This window comes from Puma concolor, chromosome D4 (genome assembly GCF_028749965.1).
Source record: "Puma concolor isolate L17-30 chromosome D4, mPumCon1.1.hap2, whole genome shotgun sequence".
NCBI lineage: Eukaryota > Metazoa > Chordata > Mammalia > Carnivora > Felidae > Puma > Puma concolor.
Window position 1 is genome coordinate 9,099,893 of NC_141679.1, and position 7,237 is coordinate 9,107,129.

General features: G+C 50.5%; 1 pseudogene; it reads right to left on the reverse strand.

Annotated features, from left to right (window-relative positions):
* Nucleotides 1-227: 227 nt before the first annotated feature.
* LOC147574698 (nmrA-like family domain-containing protein 1 pseudogene) lies at nt 228-6,552 on the reverse strand (annotated as a pseudogene).
* Between the last annotated feature and the right edge of the window lie 685 nt (nt 6,553-7,237).

Sequence of the window (7,237 nt, forward strand, 5' to 3'; positions counted from 1 at the left end):
TGGCCTGTGATTTTTTTTGTCACCTAAGACCAGGTGACTGTGACTGCATCTCCCGTCCCTGCAGATGGGGCCGAGAGGCGGCAGGGTCAGAGCCCAGCCAAGTCTGCTTTGTGCTGCTACAGCAACAGGACCTCGGGGTTGAGCCTCAGGGTCAGTTGGATGCCATGGTCAGGTTTCAGGGCATTGAAAGGGACCGCGTGGGCCAGGTCCGGGGTTCCAGGTAAGTGCTAGCTCTCATCCTCTGGGGTCATGGTGGCACTGCACCTGAGGACTTCCCTGTGTGCCCAGAGAGCAGGACAGCCCAGGCTTCCAAGGGGGTGCTTGTAAGCACTGAGCCCCATGTTCTGGCCAACCTCTTTTTGTGCCATCTTCAGCAGGCTGAGCATCACAGAACCCATTGTTCACACATAGGCCGTCCATGGGCACATCACCCATGGACAAGCCCAGGAGGTAGCTCTTTGCCTCTGGGGCTTTCTGGGACAGAAGAGGCTCCTGAAATAGGACGGCCACATGCTGGCCATGGCAACTCCCATGTCCCACAAATAATCCTCCACCTGCCCTTTGCCAACACAGAGGCCTGCTTACGGTCCCCCAACCTTCAGCGTCTTGATGTTCTCCAGCAGGGGCTTAGCCAGGCTGCCCAGCAGCTTTCCCTGTGGGACCTCCAGCTCCTGGCTGCAGTTTCCCCAGTCGTCCATCAGGATGAAGGCTTGTGGGCCCCAGTCAGGGCCAGTTCCAAGCTGGCCTCATCCTCCTGGTCTCCCTGCACCACTTCTGCACCGTGCACCTTCCGCTCCTCTGCTGCTCTATGCCCAAGGGCCCACATCCTCACTTCCAGCTCGCATATTCTGGCACATCTGGGCCACAGAGCCTCCCTGAGCACCTGTGCCTGCAAATGCCACCACCAGTTTCCTGTCTGCCTGGAGAGCTGAAGGGGGAAGGGTGGTTCCCCGAGGCCTGGGGGCTGTGGGACCCACGGGGTCGGCTACAGGGGCCTGGGCGACCCTGCATGCACACTGTGTGGGCCAGATGGCCAGCCAGCCAGGAGACCAGGCCTCTGTGACTCTCGGCGTCGACGCCCCATCCCCCGCACAACCCCTCCGAGAACTTGGCCCCCACCCCCTAGCCAGTCTCCGGGCTGGAGCTAACTGCTCCCCACCACCCCCAGAGGGGGGGAACTGATTTTTAAATCATTCCCCTTTGTTTAATAAGGGAGCTCTTCTCAGAGTGTTTACCGTGGAATACTTTATAGGCAGAGTTTAATTAACATTTGAAGCCATAAATCTCTTTCAAATAACATACTCTAATTCAAATCTTATTTGGCAGCTGCAGGGAGAGAGCAGTCAGGAGTGAGGACCGGTGGCAGGCACGGTCACTCACTCCCACACCCCTTTAACACGGGCATCCGGTCCCGCTTTACAGATGGCGCCAGGGAGGCTCAGGCACAGGGGACCAGGCCAAGTCTCCCCTGGCCCTTTGTCCCCCCTCCCCCCTAGTTCCCCCTTGCATTTCACAGCAGCCATTAGTGAGAACAAAGGCCAAGGCTAACCATGCCCGTGGCACAGAGAGCATTGGTGACTGGCCCCAGAGCAACCCAGCTCCTTGGCATGCCCAGCCCCGTGCAGGGAACGGACAACAGGCCCAGGCTGTGATTTTAGATTTCACACCCTTAGGAAGTGTGACAACTGAGGGGACGCAGTCTGCTTTCCAGGTCTTTGAGAAGGACCACTCAGCAAAAGGTTATTTAGCGAGTCTGGAACCACCTGCATTGACAATTTCACCGCATTTCATACCCCAGATTCAGGGTCCTCCATCGGCCACGTCCTCTCTGGGCCCATCCATGGTGTGTGCTTCTGAGACTACTTTTCTGCAACCTCCTGTCCCCCCAGGAGTTCCTTACTTCTTTGGTCAAGGTTGTAGCCATCGGATTTTTGTTGCAGACTTCGGTTTCATAGCCTGACTGATTTTTCGCTTAGATACTAAACATTTTAGAAATCCCAGGGCAACTTGGGAGAATTTCCAGGTTGAACTTAACACAAGACGGTTTCATAGGAAGTCCTTCTAAGATCATTGACTATGAGGGGTTATTAACAATCCACTTAGTACGACCAATGTAATCCTATTGTTTTCTGACCATAGACAAGTACACACCCCATCTTCCTCTGCGGGCCTGTTCTCTAGAACCAGGGACTGTTCTCTAGAACCTGTTTTCTAGAACCACAAACTGTTCTGAAATGAATGGTTTTAGCTCACATTCCTTAGAAAGTAGAGTCAGAACCAAAGATCATGTGCCAATACTTTTTGGAGCCCGGTGACAATAAAGGAAAATGGAGCGGAGGCACAGAAGAAGCAATGAAATGGGGTAATGGGACAGGTCATCACTGGACACCATTTGCCATGTGGCCAATCACTCGGCAGGGTACCTGCTCAGCCATGTGGGACAACTCCATATAGGTGATCCTATGGAAAAGTCCATTGTAGAGACAGAAAGATAATTTATCTGCTATCCCCTTCCCCTCACTCATCAGTGTAAAAAAAAAAAAAAAAAAAAAATGCCCCACAGGTTGACTTGGGGGGGGGTCTTTGTCTTTTCATCAGGTACTTGGAAAACTGTCAGGTGGTTCAGTGCCTCAAAGTGCCAACAGGAGTCAGAGTCTTGGTAGGCTTTACTGTTGGAGGACAGCCAACAGGGCTCACAGGGAGTCAATTGACCATAAGAGTAGCTTAGGCAGAACCATGTAGCGTATGGATTAGCAGATTGATGAGGTCCCAAGAGTTAGAAGAGGTACCAAAACTAGGTCTCATGAAGAATCCAAAGCCGGACGCTTTCATTTGTTCACTTATTACACTCCTAGACAGTGTATAGGATCTTGGGATTACAATTGAAGTCTTTACTGCCATCTGGAAACTTTGTCTACTGAAGATACCAAAATAAACCCTTTGCGTAGTATTCAGGACTATACCATGGGTTAAAAAAAAAAAAAAAAAATAGCTCTCAAGAGGAAGAACTCCAACCACGTAAGAGAATTTGGCAAAAGGTGTTCCCAAAGAAAACCATCATTAACTGCATCCTGTCTTGTTAAAAAAAAAAAAAAAAAAAAAAAAAAAAATCAAAGTTTCTAATTATAAAGGAAACTCAAGAGCTCATCTGGTGAGCCTTACTTCAATCAACCAAGCTTTTCTTTTCCTGAGACCTAAGTGAGGTGGAGTCCCACCCAATCCCCACCCACCCCAGTCTCCACCACATTCTCTGGTGTTACTAACCACTTCCACTTTCCAGATCAAAGACATTACAGGTCTCAGAACTTTTGTCAATAAAATTCCCCACCCCGAATGCCCGTCTGTGTCAGGCAGGATAGACTAATGCTGTGGTACCCACTACCGAAAAATTCATGGCTTTCAAAAATGATTTATTTCTGTTCATTGTAGTCATTCAAGAAGCCTGACAGATGGAAGTTTCATCTTAACGTATGTTTCCCCAGTTTCTTTAGCAGTAGAGGGAAAATGATAAATCACATACTGGCATTTAAAGCTTCTACCCAGAAGTGACACTCCTTCCTTTCACATTTCATTGGCTCAAGCATAGAGTACGGCCACACTTAAATTCAAGAGTCAGGGGTATCCTATTCTAGCCTGTGCCAAAGAGAGAAGAATCAGGAATTCAACGAGTAGTCAATCGGGACGTCAATGAGGCGTCTTAATGGATCATCTTTTCCAAACTTCACCCATCAAATTCCTCCTCGAAATGCTAGATTCAGGTCAGGTATTATCCATTCAGAGAGGCCTCCCATTCACCCCAACCTCCAGGCTAGTGAAGGAGACCTCAGAGGCACCCCAGACACTTACCTCAACTTTTGCACCACCAACACTGCATAGACACGATCCCCTGCTTTCCTGTCTCCCACATAGCACTGAGTGTTCCCCTGTGACAGCAACCCTTCCTCCTTTGCCCCGTGTGCTCGGCACCCAGCCTAGCACCTGCTAGATAATAGACACTCCACGCGTGTTTGTTGAACTGAACGAAATTGACACGACAGGACAGAAAATAAAGCTTCCTTCTTATAAGGATCCACTGTGCCAGAGTAAGTGAAGCATTACACAGTGTTATAAGCATTTTTCAATGCCAGTCTCTTCTCTCCCACTGTTTGTCAAATTAAAGTGACACATTCAGGTGATAAAAAGAACTCCCCTTGGGCAGAACCGAAATATAAACATTCCAGGAAACTTTCGCCCTCCTCTGTTTTGCTAGTCGAGTAAACCTTGCAGAAATCCTCAAGTTTTGTGGGGTTTTTTTCCTCTCCCTAAGCAGAGTGCAGCAAGGAGGTAGGGCCTGGATCAGCACAATAGCTCATTTCCCCAGTTCTTGACGAAAATGTAAATCAGGTCATAAGCAAAAGTCATTTGGAAATCTGATTTCTCTGTGGGCTCGACTACTCTTCTCTGCCAAGTGGGAGAATCCCACGAGCGCCGGGCCTGCCTTGTCTGTGCTGTTAAGAAAGGAGAAAACGTACTTACAAACTTCCACAAGCTTGGGTCAGAAACACTCAGGCCAAGTGCACTGCGGGGCTGAGCAGAGCCAAGGACAGCTTCGCGGGGGCGTCCGGCGAGTGGTCAAGAAGCACAGGCGTCTTGCTACACGGACCACGAGCTCTTCGCAAGCAGACTGAGGGGCGGCTCCGGGGCCCTTTTATGCAAGATGTGGTCCACGGACCAGCAGCATTGGTATCACCTGGGGCCTGAGTAGAACTTCGGAATCGCAGCTCCCCACCCTACACCTGCTGAATCAGAACCCATGTTTTCGGCAAGATTCCCAGGTGACTCTCCTGTACCTTAAACTTTGAGAAGCACCGAGCGGGGCTCTGAACACACGTCCCAAAGGAGTCCAGAAAGCATTAGGACAGCGGTGCCCATCACTGTCCCCACCTGTCACTTGGAGAGAGATAAACACTCCTTGATATTCATTGTTGAGGAGATCAAAGAGGAGATCGAAGGTGGCGAGTGATCCCGGTGTCTCCGAGGAGCTCGGGGCCAGGCCGTCTGTGGACAGCTCTCTCTACAGTCATGGGTGGTGGTCGGCCAGGTTGCAAAGACGGACAGCCAACTCGCCGTGGGGCGACCCAAGAGAGCCAGAGATACCGCAAACCATTTCCCAAGGCCCCACAGGCTTCCTGGCTCTGACACCGCAAGCTGCAGCTGGCGTCTCATTCGCAGCCTTCCCAGTAGGGAAGGGGAGGGCCGGGTAGGGGGCCATGGAATTTGCTAGCTGCTGACAACCTCAAGCCATTATTCTCCCTTCACAAAGGCCGGGACTCTTGTGTCCTTGTTTATCTTCTCACCTGACTGCTCTTTGTCTGATTTTTACACTCTCTCCTTCCTGCCTGCCCTCCCGCTCCACAACCCTGCACAGCTCTTTGGTTTCCCGGTAACGTGACTTGTTCCGTGATAGATCTCGTCTAGTCCATCGTTTTGCCGCTTCTTGGTCGGCTATTTTCATCAATGCCATTCCATCCACCCTGAGATGAAGGCGTTTCTCTAACGGCTCCTGTTCTCTTCACCTTGTTGTGCGGCATTGTCACGGCCAAGAGTCTGTAGTGTGGTCTTCTGCACAATGACTGATACTGACCCACTGCACATAGTGACTTAAGAGAAACTTGCAGGCTAGGCCAGGCATGCGTACAAATCTGGCTTCATGGATTATCTCTGTTCTCCCCTGTCTCCTCAATCCCCCCATCGTCAGTGGCAACGGGCCGGCAGCCTGCAATGTGTTCAAATCTCCCCCATCTCCAAACAGAACTTTTCTTAAGACTCTTCTCCCTGAAGCGCACCTGACCCCACCTCCGTTCTTCCTCGTCACAGGTGCCCTGAACTGTCTTCTCTGCCTCCATTTCTCATTCTTGTGAGCTAGCAGCTAACGGAAGTTGTGCCTGCACTCCCCGGCTGGGAATCTAGTGATGCCAGACAGAACTGGCAGATAGAACTCCAGATGAACTCCAGATAGAAATCGAGAACAGACCTTGCCCCTTGCCCTTGGTGAGAGAGACCTGCCTTATTTCAAGTCATTTCTTACCTGCTGAAATTGTATACCCAACTGCATGGCGCCTCCTGGTGATTTTGGACCACAGTCATGGTTTTCCTTGCTCCCTACCTGTGACCCTATCAATTTCCTATGTAGATGTCTTTTCCCTGTTAGCATCTGATGAGGTCTGCCCGCCTCTTAAGACCCAGCTCGGATCATCTTACTTGGTGGGACCTGAAGCCTTGCCTCACCTTCTCGTTCTAATGTCATAGCCACACCTCCATCTCATTCATTGCCGTGTATTTACATTTCTGCAGTGTGAGCTTCTTGGATACTTGGGTATTTATTCTATTTTCTTTATATCCGAGGCTCTAATAGAATGCCTGACATGTGCACAAATGGTCATCAAATTACATTTCAAATGGACTCCAATTTCTTTTCTGTTTATCGCATACTGCGGTTTCAGATTCATAAGATGTCAAGAATTCAATCCGGAGAGTCATGTCCAGAGATGCAGCCGCCAGAAAGCGTGCCATGGCTACTGGGGAGGGGGGGGGGGCATGCAATCCTGGATGGGCTCCAGCCTCCTGCGAGAAAGCGGGTCATGGAGAAGCACCAGACCTCTTAGCCATGACTTTCCTGTCCCCATCTGCTTTGGATTTGATCTGCTGAAAAAGCAACTTCCCTCATCTCCTCAGCTGGTAGAGATTCCCCTGGACGATTGGATCATTTGGAAAGTAGAAATGCTGGACCTGTCCTCATTTCAAATACCTGCTGAAAATCAGGCCAGACTGGAGTGGGCAGTGGTCGGGGTTCAGCACTTGAGGAATTCCTAGAGAACCATGGATTATTCTCGCTTGAAACTTCATGTTTGCTTTATGGAGCAGAGGAATAGAAGCAGGCTGTGGGCAGCCCCTCACAAAACTGCTTTGGTCTCCTTGCTCTGTATTGCTGATGCAGCTGGCCTAACTTCATGTGTATAGTTCCCTAACTGCACTGAGTCTAACTGTCCAGAGCCATGCTGGAAACAGAGCTGAGAATCCAAAGGGCTCAGATCTGACGTTAAGTCTGCTGGGGTGGCCACTTCGCAGCCGACACGGGGCCTCCAGGTGGGCCACTAGGAGAATCAGCCAGAGTGTTTTACTTGAAAAGGGGCTTGGGTACCCACCGCAGCTGCCCCAAGGCCAGGGAGGGCCACAATAAGCCCTTGGCATGTGCGTG